This window comes from Podarcis cretensis (genome assembly GCF_951804945.1).
Source record: "Podarcis cretensis genome assembly, chromosome: 5".
NCBI classification, from domain to species: Eukaryota; Metazoa; Chordata; class Lepidosauria; order Squamata; family Lacertidae; genus Podarcis; species Podarcis cretensis.
Window position 1 is genome coordinate 47,557,304 of NC_137174.1, and position 23,817 is coordinate 47,581,120.

Genomic DNA, 23,817 nt, shown 5'->3' on the forward strand with positions numbered 1-23,817 from the left:
TCTATTGTTAAATATTTTACTCTGCAGTATTGCTGGCTGTCAACAGCTTGGCAGGTACTTCCATATTTAGAGATGCTCGGATATTGCTTGAACTTTTCACCACGTTTCAGTTGTATAAATATTCCGCCAAATTCATTATTGTGTACATTTCAGCTGGATCAGCTAACACATACAAAGTGACACGCATAGAAGCATTTTTAAAGTTTTCAACTTGCGTGCACAGGAAAGAAGAGAGATGAAACTTCTCCTGAGCTGCAGAGCCAAGTGGTGTGTGCAGTGCTGATAATTTACGGAAAGAGGAAGTGGGAGCAAACTCTCCTTTTTAAATGTGCTGGAGTGTTGTCGAAACTGCCACAACAATACTTTCCAATATCTTACCTTTAATTGAGGAGTCTGCATTTAGCTTTTATTTTATTTTTTTGCAGTTCACTGCTGTTTCCTAATTTACTGGGTAAAAATAGTTTTCTGCCTCAAATTAGGTATCACCTCCCCGCCTCCAAAAGAGATAGGAACAAAAATCAGAAGTACACTTTCAATTATGTAGAATATTTCAAAGTGCAAAATATTGTAAATTATGTTCTTTTCCTGTAATGCATTTTTGTAAAATGAGCAGGATAATTCCATTTTACAGATGGTGAATGGAAGCTGGCACACTGACATACCCAATCCTAAGTAGTGAATTCTGAGTTGGGCTGTAATTTGACTAAGGACATACCCATGCTGTGGGATTAAACTGGTTTAATAGCCATTCTCTTCCTAGGAAATCCTGGAAACTCGTAGTTTTGTAGTAGGTGTATAGTAAAGAAAACTGCATGCAAAATGCGTATTTTAGGAGAAATGCACCCCAAAATGCTGCAGAGGTTGTATGAGAACTTTAAGAAAGCTCACTGATGCAGTAATGCAGACAATGGAATTTAAGACTGGGGAAAATGAGTAACAGAGAGAAACCAAAATTAACAGCTTCATCCCTATACACGGATGCAACATTTTTGTATACTCTCATGGGAGCTAGTAGTATTGCTAGTCTCTGCAACAATTTCTTTTTTTAACCAACTGAATTTCAAATATCATCAGTTTTCTTTAGCATACTGTTCTCTACTACATTGACTTGGTGTTAACGCTCATACACTTGCCCACATATGGCTATGTATTCTTACTTATTTATTTTGAGATTAAGAAACAGTCAGATCTGCTTTATGCAAAGAGAATAATTACTGGTAAACATCTGTCTTTCTGCAGAAAATAACCCAGCTTAGCTGAAATACTTCTTTTAATGCATGCACCAGAACAATGTTGTTGTTGTTTGCAAAAAGATACATTCAGTTATGATTCGTCATTCTCCTCCATCTTCTTAGCAAATATAAAGTCTGTTTTGTGCTTGTATACACACTTTGTTATCATACTTGCATTGGTAAACAAAGTAGCTTACTGCTAGAAATCCTGTGGTAGGTAGACCACCCATGCAAGCACATTTGAGACATGTTTGAAAAGCCCTCTAGTAAAGCCAGGAGTGCAAGAGAACTTCCAGGAAGTTGGCTCCTCATTTAACTGGAAAACACACACACAAACACACAACCCCAAACACTATTGCTCTTTGTTCAAAGCATGTGTTTCAGATGCATTTTCCTTCATGGATTCTCTCAAAATGCAGTGCTAAAGGTTACACAATTATGTTTTGTTCTTTAGGCTTTAAAAAAATATCTAGGAATTTTAAACTGCAAGGAGTTCTCTAGAGTAGAATTGTCAAAATCTGAGCTTTGGACGCTGAAGTCAGTATGCACCATTTTCTGCAAAAAAACAACAACCAAAAAGTACTAAGTGACCATGTTTTCCCCCCAGTCCCAAGGATCAAGAAGGGAAATCATTTACTTGTGGTTGACTGAATCAATAGGAGAAAAGGTACAAACTGAAGTAGTATCATCAGCCATCATCATCATCATCACCTGCTGCTACTGCTCAGTAGTCTGAGCATAGGTCACCAGTGCAATCATTGCAGGGACTTGTAGATAGACACCTCTGAGGTCCAGGCCTCCTCTGTAAATCTTTTGGCCTTAATTGAATTGTTCCACAAGGCTCTTGGTTTCATCTGATCCACAGTGCTTCTGGCCAGATACGTTGTTACAAAGCCAAGCAATGACTACTTCCCTTGTTTTGTTCCGTGTGGGAGATACATGAGGGAAAACCATTCTGAAAACGGTTTTTAAAAATACATTGAATTTTCCATAAGGCTCACCATAGCCATCTAGTGTATATTGCACTTAAAACACACTTAAAACTTTTTATTTGCAGCTGTATAGCCGAGTCCATGGTAGATGAAAGAGCTTTAGAAGGATACTTGTTCAGCCCAACCCTATGCATATTTCAATGGGGTTTGCTCATAGCCAATGAGTTTATACCCAGTTCCATGTGAGAGTATGCACCTTTGAACTCAGTTGGTCTTACTTTGGAGCAGATGTGTATAGAAGCTGCTATGACAGAAGGAATAATGATGATACACCAAAGATTTGACAGCCATTATGAACAGCTACAAACATTATTGAGCCTTATACTGCAGAAGTGCATGCCTCTTTTAAAAGCAAACCTACAGACATATAGCTGCATTTTTAATTCCTAAGGCAAAAACCTTGCTATTCTCTTTGATGCCAGCTTTTGAGTTTCTTAAATTAATTATTGCACATTTGTGGACTTGCAACTTTCTGTTCATACTTGTGGAGGTAGGCAACTTATTTCTGTGCTATTGGATAACTGTTTCACAGTGGTGGAAGGCATCGGCTCCAATACTGGTACAAGCAGATGGGAAACCTGATCACTGAAAGATAAAATAAAGTACCACTATATGGATTTGTAACTGATTCAGTCCTATAAGCGTTGATTCAATCTTCTAATTTTGGGGGTGAAAAAATAAAACTGAATGAGACTTCAAGACAATAAAAGGAGTTAAGGCTGAAGTCTATGGCAACGGAAACTCCAAGGTACCTGGGCTACCATAGCTTTGAATAAATGGTCCAGAGGTTGCAAATGGTAGAAAATAGGGGTGTGCACTGCCCCAAAGGTTTGCTTCCTATCTGTATCTGTGCTTTAAAAGAACAAAACGAAACAAAAACAAAACCCAAACAGCACTGCATTCATATAACAGAAGATTTAAAAGAATATGACTGGTTGTCAGTTATTATCTGGGCAGGATTCAAGGTACTTATAGAGACATACAAAGCTCTAAACTGCCAGTGGTCCAAATATTTAAAATAATGCCTCCTTCCATATCAGCCTACCCATGCATTAATACCAGCAGTGCCCTGCAACTGAGCGGTGCCTTCTCTGTGGTGGCCCCACACCTAGTAGGGAATGCTTTCTGCAAATGCAATGGTATAATTTGTTTTCTTTGTTCATCCACTGAAATAGTAGTAGCTGGTTTTGAATGCAGTAAATCATAAGCCAATGCTATTGATGTTGCAGTGCTATGCCATAGCGAGTGTGTGTTGGGTAGGGAAACAGAAAGAGCAGGGAAGACTCTCTGCAACTTTGAATAACAAGGTGTTTTCTGGGAGAGGGAGAATATAAGAAATTGATTGAAGAAAGTAAGCGACATTATTTTCTAGGGTCTGGTTTCAGCATGTAAAGAACATCACATAAACCCACCACCTCAGAGAGTTACACAATGCCAAAGGGAAAATGCTAAGAGGTTTAATTCCCCCTTCCAAACATTCCTTCTGTCTTGAGATCTCCAACAGAAAGGCATGTCAAAGTTTCATAATGTTAAATCTGGCATAAGGTTCAAACCTCAGAAAAATCAGAAACTTGTTGCAGTTTTCTCAATTATTATTAATTCCTTCTTTGAAGTTCAACATATTTTCACCATATGACAAGCATTTCATTTCCCCTGAATTCTTTTCTAAAGGAGACATAGGCTTTTTAAATTCTTATTTCCAAGACGTATTTCCAAGAACTTGCATTAAAACTGTACTCAAGGCTCTCTAAAATATAAAATAATCTTATTAATATAATAATCGGTTAAATAATCAGTAATAGCAAAGTGCATGCTGTGGTGGGGTATATTTTGAGTTTAAACCTCGCTGAAATGTGGTGTGTGTGTGGAATTCTCTCCCCCAGGGACGCTCGCCTGGTGCCTTCATCACATACCTCTTTAAGCACCAAGCAAAAACATTTCTCTTCACCCAGGCCTTTGGTTGATTAAAGAAGTATACAGATACGATGAATTAGTGGTAAATAGTGTGCATTAGATTTTTGAGGGGATATTTTCTGAGACGTTTTGCGGGTGCCATAGGAGGTACCTGCAGTTGCCATAATGGCAACCCTTGTCCTAAGGCATGGTTGGAAGTCACACCTGCATAGTATTGTTAATTATTTTGCTGGTCTGTGTGCACTGCTTTGATTTTTTTTAAAAAAATAAGCAGTTTGATTCAGTAGAGGGAAATTCTGACCAGCTCTGTAGCTCATTGGTAGAGCATCTGCTTCATGTGTGGAAGGTGCCAAATTCAACCCCTGGCATCTCCAGGTAGGGCTGGGAGAGACTCCTTCCCGAAACCCTGGACAGTTGCTGCCAATCAGTGAAGACAATGCTGAGCTAGATGGACCAATGCTCTGACTCCTTATAAGGCAGCCTCCTTCTCCTAGGTCTCCCTCTTCATTCAGCTCTGGAGAGAAAGATCCAATGCTTCTTTTGGTTTGGGGGACATCCTTCTCAGGGACAATCTTGGGGTTGCCAGGATAAATGGTTATATTAAATACTTAATTGCTGTTATGGGGATTTAATGTAAAATACTTATTCTATAGCCCAAACTCTGAATGAATGGAATAAAAGAGTTGGACTTTTGTGAGGAAAAGGCACAGCCGTTGTTCACAGAATGGCAAAAAGTCATTAAAATAGGGTACACAATGTTCAGCTCTTTAGCCTGTTCGTTTTTTTTTAGCATACTCACTGAACTGATCTTGTCTGAGGGAATATAAAAAGAAAGGAAATAATGTAATTTAATGACACAGGAAAGGTCCTGCGCCATTGCTTATCTCTATGTTCAACTGACATTCCCTTAAAAAGAGATTATGCCAATACAAGAAGTACATTCTGCAAACTTGCTATTAAACAAAATATTTTCACCCTCTAGCCCAATGGCTAATTCCCAAACTGTAACCTAATAAGTACTTTATCTCAAGAAGAGGTTCAAATTACCTAGAAAGGAACCTTTTCCACACTGACAAGATAAACAATGCCTCCTGGATATATTTTTAAAATACCACATCTGGCAACATGGTGTTATTTATTTATTTTCTAAATTAGATGTTCTGAATTCCCCAAAGGCTATTTGCATAGGTGCAGTTATTTTGATTTAAGTAAATTACTATGGTAACCCCATGCTTGTGTAATTGAAAAACATTGTTATGTTTTTCTTTGCAGAAGACATTCACAATCCTAAATAACAGATTCCATGACACGCTTAATCCAATCCTCAAATTAAGATTTTTAAAAAATTGATGCAATGTGGGCTATCTCTGCAGAAAGATTAAGGGTCTCTATAATTCATCTGGTTAATGCAATTTGATGACCTAGGTCTAGTTAACCGAGGTCATACTCCACACAGTGCATCCTCCGCTAGGACTCCTCAGCTTGTGAGCTGTCAAGTTGTGGAAACAGCTGAAACCTCTTCACTTCAACAGGATGCCAACCCCCTGCAGAACAACCAGTACTTGCAATGACGCTACTTTACCAGAAACATCACCCAAATGGTTCAGATGAATGGTGATTTATACATAGAATCATAGAATCATAGAGTTGGAAGAGACCACAAGGGCCATTGAGTCCAACCCCCTGCCAAGCAGGAAACACCATCAGAGCACTCCTGACATATGGTTGTCAAGCCTCTGCTTAAAGACCTCCACAGAAGGAGACTCCACCACACTCCTTGGCAGCAAATTCCACTGTCGAACAGCTCTTACTGTCAGGAAGTTCTTCCTAATGTTTAGGTGGAATCTTCTTTCTTGTAGTTTGGATCCATTGCTCCGTGTCCGCTTCTCTGGAGCAGCAGAAAACAACCTTTCTCCCTCCTCTATGTGACATCCTTTTATATATTTGAACATGGCTATCATATCACCCCTTAACCTCCTCTTCTCCAGGCTAAACATGCCCAGCTCCCTTAGCCGTTCCTCATCTCCACCTTGCCTTTGCTTTGAAATCCATACAGGCTTCATCTTGATCCCATTTCTGCTCAGTGCATATATGACCCCTTCAGTGCCGGATTTATGTATAAGCTAAACAAACTATAGCTTAGGGCCCCAATAAATAAAGATAAAAAATTAGGGATGGGCTCATTTCTATACATAGGGTGCCTACATTCTGCATGTGCAAATGGCTTTAGCTACTTATTAGGTCCATAAATTACCCTTTGGCATATATTCAGCACAAAAAAACACAAAAAAACAGTGACAATTTGTTGTTGACAAAGCACAGCTGGACATATAAAGGGCCCCATTACCTTCAGTAGCTCAGGGCCTCGTCAAACCTAAATCCAGCCCTGAACACATCAGCGCAATGTCACAAGGAGGTATGGTATCTGCTAATACTAACAATACAGAGATCTGCCACATTTTCGCCCAGTTCTAGTCCAATCTGCATATGTGCTTGGGTGCATTGGAAACCTATTGGAGAGGGGCAGAGATGTGAACCGAAACATCAGCAAACTGTGCATGCACCAATCCCTGAATTACTTTTAGGGAGCAAAATGTGGAGCAGAGCAAACCCATAGAACAATAGTGGGATGGAAGAGAAGAAGACATCCACTCATTCCTTGAATGAAATGATGAGTTGCTCTGTGGTCTCTGCTACTGTTATCTGTTAATGGGCCACAGAACAGGCCATATTCTCAGGATGTTCTTGCAATGTTATATTTTATACCTGCTTGTTGCCATCAGTTTGTCTCTTGACAAACAAATGGAGTGCGCCTCCGAGGGTGAAGTCAAACACTGTGTTAGCAGCACTGAGGTGACCTTCTGAGGGTGAAAGCCTGAGTAAGGTGTATGGAGGTCCTGGGCTGCACAGATGACAAGATCCCACCCCCACCCCGCTTTCAGGATCAGAGCTTTCCTTCTCCTAGATGGGCTACCATCTCAGGTTGACGAGCCCTCTAAAGCACATGCAGAAACTGCCTTCTTGATCATTGGACCCACTATTCGCCATGTTCGCTCATTTGTTGAATATAAATTTATTTATTTTAAATGAAATGAAATAAAATAAAATAAAATAAATCTGCCAGAACCTGTCTTCACATGCAGGGGAAGTCCCTAATTCACTGAGGGTTTGAGAGCTGCTTATTGTCTACAGGATGTTTTTATTCTTTGCATCACTGGAATTTTTATTTTTTTATTGCTTAGATATACTTTAATTAGCGATCTGATAAATGAGTTCTCTGTGGGAGTGAGAGGCTGAGGAAGTTAGTCCCATCTAAGACCTCTGTTTCTAAATTCAAAGCTCAATTATTACCCCTTGCATTTCAACTCTTAAAAATCCCTAACTCTTAAAAGAACAGCACCCCAACAGCTAAAATACAGTGGTACCTCGGGTTAAGTACTTAATTCATTCCGGAGGTCCGTACTTAACCTGAAACTGTTCTTAACCTGAAGCACCACTTTAGCTAATGGGGCCTTCCGCTGCTGCTCTTATCCTGAAGCAAAGTTCTTAACCTGACACACTATTTCTGGCTTAGTGGAGTGTGTAACCTGAAGCGTATGTAACCTGAAGTGAATGTAACCCGAGGTACCACTGTAATTGCAAGTGTGATTCACATGCTACTTTCCTACTTTGGAAAAGTCTTTGTTCATTCTCCCTTCCACCTGCTGCAGTGGTCTCCTTTTACCTTCTTGAAGTGGGGGCCAGGAAAGATGCAGGTAGTAAAATATCTGCTATCTCCCCCTGAAGCACTTCTCAGTATTTCCATAAATTGCATATTCCTTGGCACAGCCACAAAAATGTGAGAATATTCTGATAGAGCTGTAATTGACACTACATCCGTTCCTTGGAAGAAAGATTTAATATAAAGATTAGGGAAATGAACAACAGTCTTTTCTTCAGCTTCATTTTTCATGGGCTAATACAAAAAAACAAACAAAAACCTCCTACAACTAAATCCTAATGGGACCATTCTATTTCAAAAATTACATTAATGCAATACCGGTAGGTTACTTTCCCATCTGTTTGATATATAAATTTACATTTTTAAAAAGAAGGTGGAACAATATAATTCAGTGTCTATTCCTTAATGGTGCTATTTTATATTTTAAGATTTTAAGCCAATTTGGTGTTCTTTCCTTAGCATTAATTATTTGTATAAAAAAAATCAGATGTATAAAAAACAGGCCAGCTCTTTCAACTTCCACAGTGATAAATGATCAACCTGTAGAATATTGTTTGGATTCTTCTTGGACCCTTAATATTATTGAGTTCAAATAACAATCTCTGAGGTAATCATTGTTTTGAAGAAGTTGGTTTAGGGTCCTGTAGTCAGAGAAATGAGGGAGGGAGGGAATGCCTAACAGCCTTACAAGGTTACAATGTCAGTTCCAGGATGTGTCCCTAAGTAGCTTGCCAATAATATGTTATAAATTTATATCCCTTTCTCTACTATTTAAAGATTGAGTAGTGACAGATGTCATTGCTTATACCAGAGTAATATCAACAGTATGTAGTTGCAAACCTATATATTTTGAGCAGCTAATTGGCAGCAGAATCCTATGACTTGAAACACGAGTTCATGAAGAATAATGAAGAATCACACTAGTTTAGCATTGATGTCCAAACATCATCCAGGTGCAAAAGGAGCCAATGGATGCATGGGGGTGGCTGAATAACAGGTATCATTCTACATAATGCATATACAAAATGCAACTGGCTAGTCACAAGGATACCACAGTGCCCTCCAGACCAGGTTTGGGTGTGTTTTGTTGTGTGTTTTTTAAAAAACCTTTCTCCCCCCCCCATTGTTTTATGGACAATTTATGAAAATAACATACATCATGGAGGTACCCCAAGGTATGACTCCTGAGAAATAAGTGAAAAAAGGATTGGTTGATTTTATAGTATTGGGGAGAAGACAAAGGCATCCATTTCCCTCCCTGTGGTTTTCTGGACAACAATTTCACAAACTGAGGGGCCTTAGTTGTTTCAGGCTTTAAAGGCTAATATGAGCACCTTGAACTGGACCCAGAAACAAACTAGGAACCAGTGCAGCTGCTGCTGCTGCTGTTTTTTAAGAGGTTATGCAAGCGAAAAGAAACCCCAGCCAGTAATCTGGTGTAGTTTGGACCAACTGAAGTTTCTGAGTCAAGTTCAAGGTAGTCACACATACAGCACATTGCAACAATCCAATCTGGAAGTTGCCAAGTCATCTTTGTCCAACATGGGCCACAACTGGCAAACCAGCTGAAGCTGAAAAAAGCAATTCTAGCCACTGAGGCCACCAGTGACAGTGCTGACTCCAGGAGCACCCAAAACTGTAGACTTGTTCCTTTTAAGGGGGAGCCATCCTGTCCAGAGCAGGTAATCTCCCTACCTCATGGACACATGTCTTTTCAGAATTTACCATCAGTTTTAGTGGCCCACATCCAAGCCATCACTGCCTCTATGAATTTGCTTAAAAATCAATATATTAGTGAAAACAACATACAAAATGCATAATATTATTGGAGCGTGCTTGCAAAATATGCTCATTACTCAAAATTGGCTTGAAAATGTTTTTATTAGGAGAAATCCACACTAAAATGCTGCAGAATTTTCATGGGGATTTGGAAACATAATTACAAAAATTCAGGATTTGAAAAATGGAGAGAACCAAAACTGATAGGTTCTTTTTTCCCTTCTACTGGCTCCCTTCTACTTATCAGCCCAGTTCCACATGTGGGGTTTTCAAATGTCTCACAGTCTTTAGTCATATCAGTAGCTGGTCTCATGGGATAATTGTTCAAGTAAAGAAACATGTAGAAGTAGAGCTGGAGAATAAATTGGTTTGGTTCACATTTTAATGCGAACCAACCTAATTCGCACTTTATGAACCAGTGTGCAAATGTCATTCAAAATTCATTCTTATCCATCCCTGCTTAGAAGCAAAAGTTATTTACATTGACCTGTCCGATTGCAAAAGGCAAGCAACATTAACATCTCCACTTTGAAGCCTTCTCCCACCCCATCCCCTTCCCTGGTGTTACTGTTCAAAAGCAGCAAGTTTGCTTTTCCAAGGCTGACCTGCTTCGCTGGAGTTCTCTCCTTGATTTAGAATCAAGACTTCAGGGAGGCCTACTTCAGAATTCCATTAAGCTCTAGTACTATTAGCAGTTCTTTGGTTTAGTAAAGTGAAAAGCCTGTGGTGGTTTTGTTTTCTCCCCTGAGACTATTGCACATGGTTTCTTTGGTTTAATTTTAGGTAGGCTAAATGCTTTTGAGTGTACAAAAGGGCCACTTGCTGAAGTGTTAAGGGAATTTATATTAATCTAACCTCGTCACGTCCCAGAGTTTCTCTGTGGCTATTTAATAAATCTACATATTATTCACTGGAAGTTGCATTTAGAATGTGAAGAAAAATCATTCGTATTTGAAAGCACACACTATTCAATAAACCATGCTGATTTAAAATGAGATTTCTGATTACTTGGTATATGTCTGGAGGAAAACACACACACAAAATTTGGTGTATCTTGTGAAATAGTTAAGGGGAGGAGTTTTCTCTATTTTTACCTTTATATAAAGCCAGAGGATCTGATAGGAAGAACAACAGCCAAACTGGAGATTAGTATTTCTGTCTACTGGGGCTTATATGTGCTTATTTGTAAAGATAGGGCAAAGTATCAGCTTCCTTCCTACCTCAGGGTTTATCCAGATGTCACAAGATGCAAGAGCCATCTCTCTTACTGTGTAAAAAACTAATAACTGGGAACAGAGAGTGTGTCACATGGCTAAGAAAATCCAACATGGTCACATTTGACTTCAGAAAGGGAAACTACCCTGAAATGAGTAAAAAGGAAGTTGAAAGGCAAATTTTAGAGGGTCAAATCACTCCAAAATACTTGGGGGTTGGACAACTGACTGAGCAGGCTCACAGGTCACCTGGTTACACTTTCTCTCACTGTGGTGAGATGTACTGAATTTTCTATTTAAATTTTAGTAATTCTTTTAGATTTTGAAAGAAAAATTGGTGCAAATCTGCATCTTCTTTTGTACTCTTCTTTTGTGATGCATTTCCTCTTTTTGACGATTTCATAAGTAGCCTAGTTTCTCCATCTCCTCCTCAGATCATTGCTATTGTGGAGAGGAGAACTGTGTAAGCATCCTATCACATACTGAGAGAAAATCTAGATGTTACTAGGAAGTGAATAAATGAGACAGATAATGATGACGGGGCCACATGTCTCTTGTATTGCCCAGGATTAGCCGTTTTTTCCAGGCATGACCCGCTGCAGCTGCTAAAACTTATTTAATTCTTTTTTTCAATATTATAATGCATTCGGTCCCCACAGATATGCACAAGGAAGGTGGGTTGCTAAGTATGTCCAGGCACACTCTGATGTTTCAGAGAGAGAGAGAGAGAGAGAGAGAGAGAGAGAGAGAGAGAGATTCAAGCAGAAGCAAAAGGCTGAAATGGATCTGTCTCTGGAAGTGGCCGTGGGGTGAATGGGGCAGAGGGTCTCTATTCCAGCCTTTTTCTTCTGCCTGCATCTGTCTCTGTCTCAAGGCCCTGTCCCTGGTCCAAGCTCCACCAGCCACCTTTGGTGAAGAAAGATCTGCGGGGGTGAGGGGCTGCTTTTGTGGCATGTGAGCAAACAAGAGGAGTCATCCTGCCCTTGGTCCTCCAGATCTGGTCAGCACTGGTCTTATTTTCTGCAGGGAAAAGCTGATTTAGCTTCTTGACCACTCCTATAGTAGTTGTTTTGTTACCTTCTTGCCTCCTTGTCTCTTCATTGCCTTTATTTGTTTGTCTTGTCATTCTCCTCTTTCCCTTTTCCTTTGTTGAATTAAAACAAAATTCATGGGTGCACAGCCTAATGAAATGTGCTACACACGTCAGTGGTGCCCCCCCCCCTTGTAGAAGAATATGAACATCCTGTCTAGGAAGCCTTTGCCTGGTAGATACTCAAAGCCTTCCCTAATCCTTTGTGGAGCCAGTTATACCACTGGCTGGAAATTTCTAGGAAAGAGTGGCGGATTTCCCCAAGCTTATGAGCACCCTAATAACACAGATCCTGTCCTGGCCCAGAGTAGGGATGACCTAGAACAATATAGGAGTTTGCTTCAAAGCCATCTATTTTCTCTTAACTACAGCACGGACACAGGTGAAACGTGATGGCTTTTTAATGTGTCGCTGAGATGTTTGCCTTTTTAAAAAACCAAAGGCAAAGCAAATTGTTCCAGTGTAAAATATTTGCACTGACCTCTGTAAATATTGCCTCTTTGGATTCTGTCTGTACATACCAACCCTCAGCCCTGAGATTAGATGTACTAATTCCGCAGACCGCCAGACAGAAATGCAAAGGTTTAGGAAATTTGAGGATAGATCCTGGAAGCCAGAAAGCTTTCCCTTCTCAGAAGTGATCTCCTTTGGCAATTGCCTCTCTCCCACAAACTTTGCTTGGTCTCTCTGAAGGCAGCTATAATAACAAGGGCAGCAAAAGGAGCAGGAAAATTGAAAGGGGGGTGGCTAAGTATGTTTTTAGTTTTCCGCACAAATTCCCCCCTTTGCTTTCTGTAGCCTCCCAAGTCATGAATTTGCTATTTCTGCTACCAGAAGTGTTTTCCAAGAGGCTTTAGTGTGCTTTCAAAAAAATGCTCACGAGTCTTTACAGCCCCACATGGGGCCGCAGAACATGTAGCAAAAAACATGCAAGTAGTACCTATACATTGTCAGATATGGTCATCACATACTGGTCTATCGCGTGGTGCGTTCATGAAATGGGAAGCTGTAGCAGATGGAGGCTTTGAAATCTATTTGCATGTATTTATTTTTACCGGGCTCTTCAGCCAAACAGGCTCCTAAAGCAGCTTGCAAAATGTCAGTAACTAACAAGTCCCAGACCTGAAACTTACAATCTAACAGACGCTACGCAAAGGAAAAATGGAAGACGAGATAGACTGTATTTAGGCATCATCATGTTATGATGGATATGTAGGGTTGGATTCAACAAACTGGCAAACTTGAGTCTATTAATTGCAATGGGTCTACTCTGAGTTAACTGGATCCAACCTGTAATGTGCATGTTATTCTTTAATAAGGAAGTGCTACCTAGGTCTGAAATTCTATCATGTTTGAAGCTCCCTTAGCAGTTTCACAAAAGTGTAGCAGAAAGAAACTGGGACATTATCAGAAACTGTGGAATTGAAATATTCTGTAACAGGCCATGGTATAAATGGATGGTTGTGCCTGGATCAGCACACAGACTCACTAATGCTCCTTATGCAGCTGTGTTGGTTTGTTTCATACCTCAGCATAGTTCCTAAAGGAGCATGTCACTCCACCCCCTCAGGGAAGAAATGCCTTTAGTGATAAATGCAGATAAAAAAGTATTCCTTTTATAGCAACAGATTTCCGCAAGTGTTTTAAAGATGAAGAGGGAAGGGGAAGAGAGAGTAATCAAGTGACTAAGGCTGCATTGCAGTCCTATACACCAACTTACCTGGAAGTAGGTTCCACTGAACTCTGTGAAACCTCATCATATAGAATTGTGCTGTAAGTGCATCTACTCAAAAAACATTGACTGATAATGAACTGGGAACCTGATAATTTCTTAGGTTTTAAAATCGCACTAGCCAGCAGCAGGATGGGAGGGAGAGAAAGGAGAGAAAGGATTTCGGATATATGAAGCATTGTTCTCTGCAACATCTTGCTTTTTAGTGCTAATCAGCCCACTTGTCACTTTGCCACTTATAGTTTCATTGGCACCAACGCTTAATTTCTGGGAAAAGAATCATGTGGTTCAAGTCTGTCTAGAAGTCTCATCCAACTTTCCCAACTCTGATGTATAAAGTCTCTCTAAAGATACACAGTGATGAGGGGAAATGGACTCTGCACTTGCTCAGGAGCATTTTGCCTCAGAATGTAGGCATCTTCATACAACATCATCATCATCATCATCATCATCATTATTATTATTATCTGGCAACACCATCCTTACTTCATGTCTTTTAGGGATGAGTGCTGGCATTGCAAACAGATGTCCTGGCACAGTTAGAGCCCTTACTAGCATGTCACTAATGCTGGGGAAACAGCACAACGACAAAAAATAGAATTAAGTCTGTACAGACAAGCAACATGGGAAGCAGTTCTGCTTTGCCTACAGGAATCACAGAATTGTAGAGTTGGAAGGGACCATGAGGGTCATTTAGTCCCACGTCCTGCAATGCAGGGATCTTTTACCCAACGTAAGGCTCAAACCCACAACACACAAGGCTACCTAAAATTTCAGTATTTTTGACTATTTCCAGTGCATGGAGTCTCAGCCTCTGCCCCCAAAATAATTTACACTTTTGAAAATCTGTTTAAAGATGCATTTCAGCACGGCACCATAATAGCCAAACATCTGTCTCCCATTCATGAGCTGGCAGCAACGTCACTGAAAAGCGGGTCCTAAACGCTACACTGCTCCATTCAGTTCCTGTAGTGAAATGCTTGGAAACTGCTGAACAGTAACGGCATCCTTAAGTGGTAGAGAGGGGGAAAGTATCTTACAAAACATAAAGAAAATTGATATTGGCAAGCAGGCTGTTATGTTTTATTAAGAGGTACATCGGACTGCCTTTTTCTTTTCTTTTTTCTGAATGTGGGAATGTCCGTAATGATCTTCTACATTAAAGGCTATGTTTTTGAAGCCTCTCTCACTCCTCTAAATTTTTTGGGTTGAAATCCCCCAAAGGCTGCTCTACGTGAGAGAGAAAGCATAAGGAGGTTTCACATTTTCTCCCCCTTCCAGAGCTCATGCCAAGGATGTCCAGATGCCCTCTTCTTAAACCTCTTCCCAAAGACCAGGTAAAGGTAAAGGGAACCCTGGCCATTTGGTCCAGTCGTGGCTGACTCTGGGGTTGCGGTGCTGAGGGAGCCGGCGTACAGCTTCCAGGTCATGTGGCCAGCATGACTAAGCCACTTCTGGCGAACCAGAGCAGCGCACAGAAACGCCATTTACCTTTCCGCCAAAGTGGTACCTATTTATCTACTTGCACTTTGACGTGCTTTTGAACTGCTAGGTTGGCAGGGCAGGGACCGAGCAACAGGAGCTCACCCCGTCGGGGGATTCAAACCGCCAACCTTCTGATCGGCAAGTCCTAGGCTCTGTGGTTTAACCCACAGCGCCACCCGTGTCCCTAACTTGTCCTCTAAAGGTAAAGGTAAAGGTACCCCTGCCCGTACGGGCCAGTCTTGACAGACTCTGGGGTTGTGCGCCCATCTCACTCAAGAGGCCGGGGGCCAGCGCTGTCCGGAGACACTTCCGGGTCACGTGGCCAGCGTGACAAAGCTGCATCTGGCGAGCCAGCGCAGCACACGGAAACGCCGTTTACCTTCCCACCAGTAAGTGATCCCTATTTATCTACTTGCACCCGGGGGTGCTTTCGAACTGCTAGGTTGGCAGGCGCTGGGACCGAGCAGCGGGAGCGCACCCCGCCGCGGGGATTCGAACCGCCGACCTTTCGATCGGCAAGCCCTAGGCGCTGAGGCTTTTTACCCACAGCGCCACCCGCGTCCCCTAACTTGTCCTCTACAAATCCCCTATTCTGAATGTTGTGTGCCGTGCCAGTGATGAAGATTTTTTTGTGATTTATTTATTTTTACTCTGCTCTGTCAAGCTGATGTGGACATGGCAGGGTGGCTCACGTAGTTAATGGTGGCAGAAGCAGCAGCTGCCCACACCGTAGGGGTTGTGGGTGCTGGTTGGAGGAGGATTATGGGGTGGTGACCCTTTGGATACTTCCATTCATCTAATTCTATGTTCCTATGATTCCAGAAGGAACAGAAGAGACAGTCAGAAGGAGCAGGTGCCTCCAGGCACACAGAGACAACTGCAAAGGAGTTGGGAAATAGAGTGTCATCTGCAGCTTTAGCCAACTTTTCTTTTCTCTGCTACACACTGCACGGCAGCAACAATTTCCTTTGATGGGTTTTCTTTACAAAAATCCAGACCGCCGTGTTAAGAAAGGCAGCAGCAATCAGTGAAAGTACAACTAATCCAGGCCTCTTCTCTTGTCACAGGAAACATGAAAGCATGTTATAGGTTCCACGATAAACACATGCACTCTAATGAATCACCCCAGGAAGTGATTTGTGCACACAAATGCAAACCAAATCCTGCCATGTATGGGTGTTCCATTTTAATTTAATACGCCTATGTAAATGGATAATTCAGTGTAGATTGGGGTAAAATGCTGTCATTTCCCCAATCCATTTCAACAGGAGTAGAAGCGGCATAGTCATGCTGGCCACATGACCCAGAAAAACTGTCTGCGGACAAATGACGGCTCCCTCGGCCAGTAAAGCGAGATGAGCACCGCAACCCCAGAGTCGTCTGCGACTGCACTTAACTGTCAGGGGGCCTTTACCTTTTATACATCCCTTTATGCACTCAGTTACCCTCTCCCCGAAGTTTTTGGGGAAACAAAACATAAAAGAATTCTGTGTCTGCCTCACAGTGCATAATAGGACTTTGGATGAGGGCAGATGGCATTTACGGTAATTGAAACACTGTGGTACAGGATTATTTTGATAGGTTTACTTGGTTAAAAAAACTTTTCCACATTAAAAAGACTTTCCGCATCTGCCACCCTCAGATAAATTTCTAACCCTATTAACCACAATAATAATGACATTGTGTTATTTATTAAATCAAAGCTCCCCCGGTTTTCTTGCTTTGACACAAATGTGCTGAGTGATTCCCGCTTATGTGTGCATTTGAATTGTGGCAGCCAGTGTTGCATCATAGTCTAGCAGAAAGCTTTTAACTTTGTTTGAAATGCTGCTGCCTCTGCAAGCAAGACTATAAACTAGTTGGTTCTTGTCCTGAATCAGGAGATTTATGACATTGAGGGGTGATGTCATGTTTACCAAAAGGGCTAGCTTCACAAAGACTCTTTCAGTCAGTCCTATTTAGGCAGAAAAGAGATTTGACCCCGCCTAGGATCCGTAGAAGACTTACAAAACACCCCACAAACAAGTAGGTTTGATGTTCAAAATAGGTCTGCATTCCTTCTTACATTTCATCAGATGCCCATAAATGATCTCAGAGGCCAAGTAAGAAACTGGAATGATTACTAAACCAAGCAGTGTGTAAGACACAGCAGCTTATACAGAAATGTAGAATTATGAGAGAGATCAACAACAGTTTTGATACTAGTCAAATTTCTCAGGGGGCTTTGCCTAGCCATGGCTGTGACGATGGGGAAGAGAGGGTGAGAGCGAGCTTTTATCCCAGTTCTACTTTTTTTTGGGGGGGGGGCTGGAATTGCTCCTCTTTCCAAAGAATACAAATTACGCAATCTTCATTTTCTGACAGGCACCGCATTTGTGGAAACTTCATCACCATGTTTTTAAGAGGGTTGCACCAGAACATCTTCCCATGCTGGTTGCACATCACAGGCTTAAAACGCAAATCCCCTTTTAACCTGCCTTTTGCCAAAAGGGCACATCACTTTGCTTCTTTCCATGATCATCTTCCCTCGCTTCCAAAGCTATGTTGTGTGTTAGCCATCCTTTCTACTACTTATTCCTCTTTCCTCAGGGAGAGAAAATGCTGAGGAGTTCCAAAGTGATTGTTTTTGGCTGTGCCTCTATTTAAAATACCAGACAACAGGCTGTGAAGAAGGCTGACAATAAGCAAAAAATGTATATATAGTAAACATAAGATAAGGCAAAGTAGGAACACTGATTCCTCTTTCTAGGTCTTAGATGTTGCTGCTGTTGCTACTGCAGCTGATGTCACTGCTACAATGGCTGCTCCTTAAAAGTGCAATAGTGATCACATAGAGACTACCTGGCAGCCAGGCAGAATTAGATCTTTTGCTTCCCATGGGTGTGGTGTAGTTAAATAGGCTCTTTATTTGGGGAGTGGCTGAAGGAACTGGGGGACAGGGACAAAAAATGTCTACTCCCCACACCCTACGTGTTCTATGTTTCTATACCTTCTTCTAGGAACTACTTTAATTGACTTGGTTAATGGTCCAAAGAGTGAAAAAGCATGTCAGGTGGAAAATGACGCAAAGGCATAAAAGAGACACACTAACTGGGGCACGTTACAGAATTTTGTCCAGCAATTTCACTTTTTCTTGCTTCCTAGCCCATTCTTCACACATTATCCATATAATCAGATCTCAGAAACACAGGGCGCTTCTTATTTTTTTTCCTCTGAGCTTTCTACTACAGACTGGAAACATTGATACCTATCTTTTCCAATTATCATTAATCACCACATATTTTCATTTTCCTACATGTGGGCTCAGAAATGCAATCCACATGTAAGCGCCATCATGTACATTCCAGATCAATTCAGCTCATGTGACTTCTAGTTCGGGGCCACTGAACCATGTTGCACAAAACAAGCAGGAGAATGAAATCATCGAAAGGTAAACAATGAATTAAGCAAACACAGATACACAGATGCCAGCTGTGTTATGAAGCAGATAAACATGACGTTCAGAGGAGAACTACCTAAGGTAGCCCAGTTGAACAACCTATTTGGAATGGGAACAAATATTCAAAACAAACCTTCTTGAATCTAGTGTCTTTGCCCAGTTTGCAGACCCTTCGGCAACCACAGCTATAACCAGTAGGATAACACTTCCCAAACTTGAGTCCCCAGATATCTTTGAACTACAATTCCCATCATTTCTGGCAATTACCGGTATTTATTTGTTAAATTGCTATACCACAACCATCCAAGGATCACAGGGCATTTTACAAACACAGAAACACAAAATTACACAATATGGTAACAAACAAAAACAATAATCCCCCTCCCCATTTAAAAGGCCATATTGCCCTAATCCCCTGGCCTACCTGGCAGCAAGTAGTCAGTATGCCAAGTCCCCAGTCTAGGGTCCATCCAAGTGTCCTAAGTCCAAAACGAAGCACAGTCCCTCAGATCCTGGAGCATCATGGGCAGCTGAGCAGACCCAGCACCTAAGCTCTGCTTCCCTTGCCTACTTTGCCTGCTGATTGCTGCAACTGGGCTTGATGAGGCAGGTGACCCTCACCTGTTCCAAGCCCACTCCAGCTAAGGAATCACACATCTCACAGAGCTAACGAGCCCCACCTGGCCAACTAGGGAGGTGAACTATAGGCCCTTGCCTGCCTCAGCTTGGGAGAAGAGAAATGTTTTTGTCTGGTGCCTAAATATATGTGACAAAGGTGCCAGGCAAGCCTCCCTAGAGAGAGCATTCCACAGATGGGGAGCCACTGCAGAAAAGGCCCGTTCTTGTGTTGCCACCCTCAATACATCTTGTGGAGGAGGCACACAAAAGAGGAACTCAGATGATGATTGCAGGGTCTGGGTCAGTTCATATGGAGAGAGGCGGTCCTTGAGGTATCCTGGTCCTGAACTGTTTGTGCTATTAGCTATTCTGGCTGGGGGTTGATGGGAATTGTAGTCCAGCAATATTTCTCATTTAAAATATATCCTGGAACTTGCCTCGTGTTCTGGAGTCAGTGCCTTCCTGTCTGAGGGTAATGACAGACAATGCTAAAGCAAGGATAATAATAATAATAATAATAATAATAATAATAATAATAATAATCATCGTCTTTTTTCCTCTCCTTCTCTCTCTCTCTCTCTTTAACAAAATGTAACTCAAAGTAGCTTACAACAAAAAAAGACAAATACAAATAAATCACACACACATTACAACCAGCATAAAACTAAGAGTATAATCTAAAACTCACCACAGTGACATCTGGGCACAAGGTAAGTTGATTGACATGTTACAGAGGTTAAGCTGCCAATAGCATCAACACCACTTTTTGGCAAAACCTAGTTCTAACCAGTGTGACTTTCATGATGAGAAACTTTATCAAATATGGTAAAATGAGTGTTAAAAGGTGCAGCTCTTGATGCACCACACAGCTGAACAGAAGCAAAAAAGGAGACGTTTAATGACATAGGGATTAACTTTTAAAGAAAGAAGGAAAGCCGAGGCTCTCTTAATCTGAATTCTATACTGCACAACCAGGCATTTTTGCACGCAGATACGATAATGCAGGCTTGTAGATGCCCTGACCGCATGAATGTTTATATCTGTTACCAGAGCCATTGTTCTGGTTAACACCTGGCAGACTCTAATATAAGCTTAGCCAATGTGGTGCCCTCCAGGTGGGACTACAAATCTCATCTCCCTTGACTATTAGCCATGGTTGGGCCTGATGGGAGTTGTAGTCCCAAACATCTGTGGTGGTGGGGGGCCTTATTGGTTACCTCTACTTTAATACATGATATAGAAGGAAGCCTTGTTTGGACACTAGTAGTGGGTCACTCCTTCAGGGTGCGATGAGGGCGAGGACACTCCCCCTGGGTGACTGGTTGAAGGTAGACTTGCTCCTAGGTGAGAGGCTGGAGCATCTGCAGGTTGGAGAGTTGGAGATGTGATTTAACCCGGCTCCCTAGCGAGAGATGGAATGCTGGGGGGCCACATCTGTATTAAAAGTAGGAATACAGCTCACAAAGTTATACCCAGTGTGACTGGTGGGTTTTGGGTGATTTGCTCTTTTATAGTATAGTCTTCTGTTTCTTCCCTTTTTTGCATTAATATTCTGATCACTATTGGGGGGGGCTTTCCCCCCCCATAGTATATAAATAAACTAGAACAGAACTAGCAGCTTATTGAAAGAATACTTTCTACTCTCTACCATTACCTTTGCATCTGTCTGGGAAAGAATGACTCTGACACAGTATATGCTTTTCAAGGTTACAGTCAGTGCTCATTATTTACGGGTGTTGTGAACAGATAAATCAGTGGTCAAGTGGTCCAGAGTGATTCATAGAAACCTCTGGGGTTAGATGCCAGGAACCTCCTGGCACCCATTCTATTGGGGCTGACTACGTAGCTTTGTAATTATAGGGAAGGAGTTGATATTTCAAAATGTCTACGTTTACTCTCTGGGGAATGTAGCCGTGAATATTATGTCCATTAAAATATGCAGCAGTCACTGATCTGTCACTTTGGCTGAGGTTTCTTTCTAACATGAGCTTAGTATTCTGGGCCCATTCTCAGAACCATTTCTGAACATGCTACAGTGGTACCTTGGGTTAAGTACTGTACTTAATTCGTTCCAGAGGTCCGTACTTAACCTGAAACTGTTCTTAACCTGAAATACCACTTTAGCTAATGGAGCCCCCTGCTGCTGCCACGCCGCCAGAGCACAATTTCTGTCCTCATCCTGAAGCAAAGTTCTTAACCCGAGGTACTATTTCTGGGTTAGCGGAGTCTGTAACCTGAAGCGTATGTAACCCGAGGTACCACTGTATTTGAAAAACTATGTATTCTAACTCCCGTCAAGCACCATGGCATGTTGCTTGTAATAACCATTGCCCCAACCAGAATCTGACATTAGTAGGCTTTGGAAAATGTTATTTTCCATGCAGTTTCCAATATGCAGCGCTTTTTTTTTTGTTAAAGAAAAGAGGTGCCATTACCTGAAACTTACTTTGCACACCTGAAGCCTGAAGAATGCAGGATTGATGATGGGCAGGGAGTTCGATCCTGCTCACTATCTCCCCCCCCCCCCATCCCATGGGTCAACTTTGGCAGGTGGGTGGGACCCCGCCCGGGGACCCTGCCCTCACCTGTGAATCATGTTCTATAGCATCATTATGATGCATTCTTGAATTTATTATTCAGTAGGAGGTAAGTGAAGGGACACGGGTGGTGCTGTGGGTTAAACCACAGAGCCAAGGTCAGCGGTTCGAATCCCCGCGATGGGGTGAGCTCCCGTTGCTCGGTCCCTCCTCCTGCCAACCTAGCAGTTTGAAAGCACGTCAAAGTGCAAGTGGATAAATAGGTACCGCTCTGGCGGGAAGGTAAATGGCATTTCCGTGCACTGCTCTGGTTCACCAGAAGCGACTTAGTCATGCTGGCCACATGACCCGGAAGCTGTACGCCGGCTCCCTCGGCCAATAAAGCAAGATGAGCACCGCAACCCCAGAGTCGGCCACGACTGGACCTAATGGACAGGGGTCCCTTTACCTTTACCTTTACCTTAGGAGATAAGTGATATATTATTAGGTGGCAACTGGCATTGTGCTTTTGCCTCACAGAGCGATAATCTGTAATGCTTGTGTTTCAAAGCTGCATAATACAACTCAGAGACTGAATCAGTACAGAGTAAGGCCCTACCTGGGTGGAAGATGGGCAGGGAGAAGCGATGTCGCTGTTTGTCACTGCATAGTTGTAGATGGCGGTGGGCAAACGAGCCGGTTCTAAATCATGCTTAATGCTACCAGAGATATTTTTGCATCCTGGACATTTTGTTGACTGGGGATTAGCTGTGTCATCTATGTGGTTGGTGGGAATGCCTGAGAGTGCGGTTTGTGTAGGGAAGAGTGCTAAGGATGTATTTGGGAAAGGTTACAGGGGGAGCAGAGAAGTGTGGGCGCAGCTTCTATTTCAGTTATTTTGCTTAGCTGCTAATGATACTGTATATGTGCCATTTCACTATATGTTTGTGCTATTTGATGTTTATCTGTCATTTTTTAAATATTTAAAAGGATATTTCGTTGTCCTGTTCATCATGCTGCTTGACCTTCAATTGCAGTATCTGATGCTTTGCAATGTTCTACTGTATGTTTTAAAATAGGTTATAAAATATCAAGTGGCATATAAATGATGTAATTATACAATTAATCCTCACTATTACTAGTGCAACACACTGACTGGTCCAAATGCACGCTGGTTTTCAAATATGTTATTACACTTCTCCATTTGATAATATCAGTGTGGTGCTACCTTTAAGGGAGACATGAGGTGCAAAGTTGTTCTGTTTATTGCTCCAAGCAGCCGTTTCAGTGATTACGGTACTTTCATCTGACCCTTATCAGCGTCAAACCAGAAAGTTTACTTAAACTTAGTTAAACTTACAAACATGCGCCCCCACAGCCATGGACATGCTGATACACAGGCAGACAAATAAACATTTCTAAACATTCCTGGGTGGTGGGCGAAAGCTTTTTCTGAGAAACAGATCTGCAGACAGTGAGAACCCATCACACGCACAGGAAGTAGAGAGTCAATCTAAACATTGCAGTTTCCATAAGAACCAGAAAACCATCAACTGTCGTCAGAAAGAGGGCAATGTGCAGTTTAAGATGTCAATAGAGTAAACCTAGCTGTTTGTCTGCTGGCTGAACCTCATCTTTGCCCACAGCTCCAACTTACTGACATTTGAATTGTTATTGGAATGGGATGGACGTCCTCTTGAGAGTCGCTGCATTTCTGGGAATTCTCTCAATAGTATTACTGGTGGTGAAGTGGCATGTCCCAACAATTGCAGGTTGGCTTTCCAAAGAACTTATTGATGCAACTTCCTGAGTTCTTGAGAAAGCAGGTGTCTAAAAACTCATTTCCATGCAAATAGTTTGCGCTGGCGTTGCCAAATGCTATTGAGTTGTTGCTGTTTTTAAGCTCTAATTGAAATTTTTGAATGCTTTTGGCCAATATGTGTTTATGATGACAATGTTGCATGGCACTTTACAATGTGAAAAAAGTCAAAGGAGGCTTAAAATCTAAAATATGTCATGCAGAAAACGGGGGCGGGGTGGGCGGGCTAAATAGACAAGGAGTATGCATTTGTTTCAGTTAAATGA

General features: G+C 41.8%; 1 long non-coding RNA gene across 2 annotated transcripts in view; it reads left to right on the forward strand.

Annotated features, from left to right (window-relative positions):
• The first annotated feature begins 23,218 nt into the window (after window positions 1-23,218).
• Window positions 23,219-23,817, forward strand: part of LOC307216468 — a 39,583-nt gene continuing 38,984 nt past the window's right edge. For both annotated transcript variants that reach the window (XR_013839097.1, XR_013839098.1), the window contains exon 1: window positions 23,219-23,504. This is a non-coding gene — a long non-coding RNA (uncharacterized lncRNA). The remainder of the gene's footprint in view (window positions 23,505-23,817) is intronic.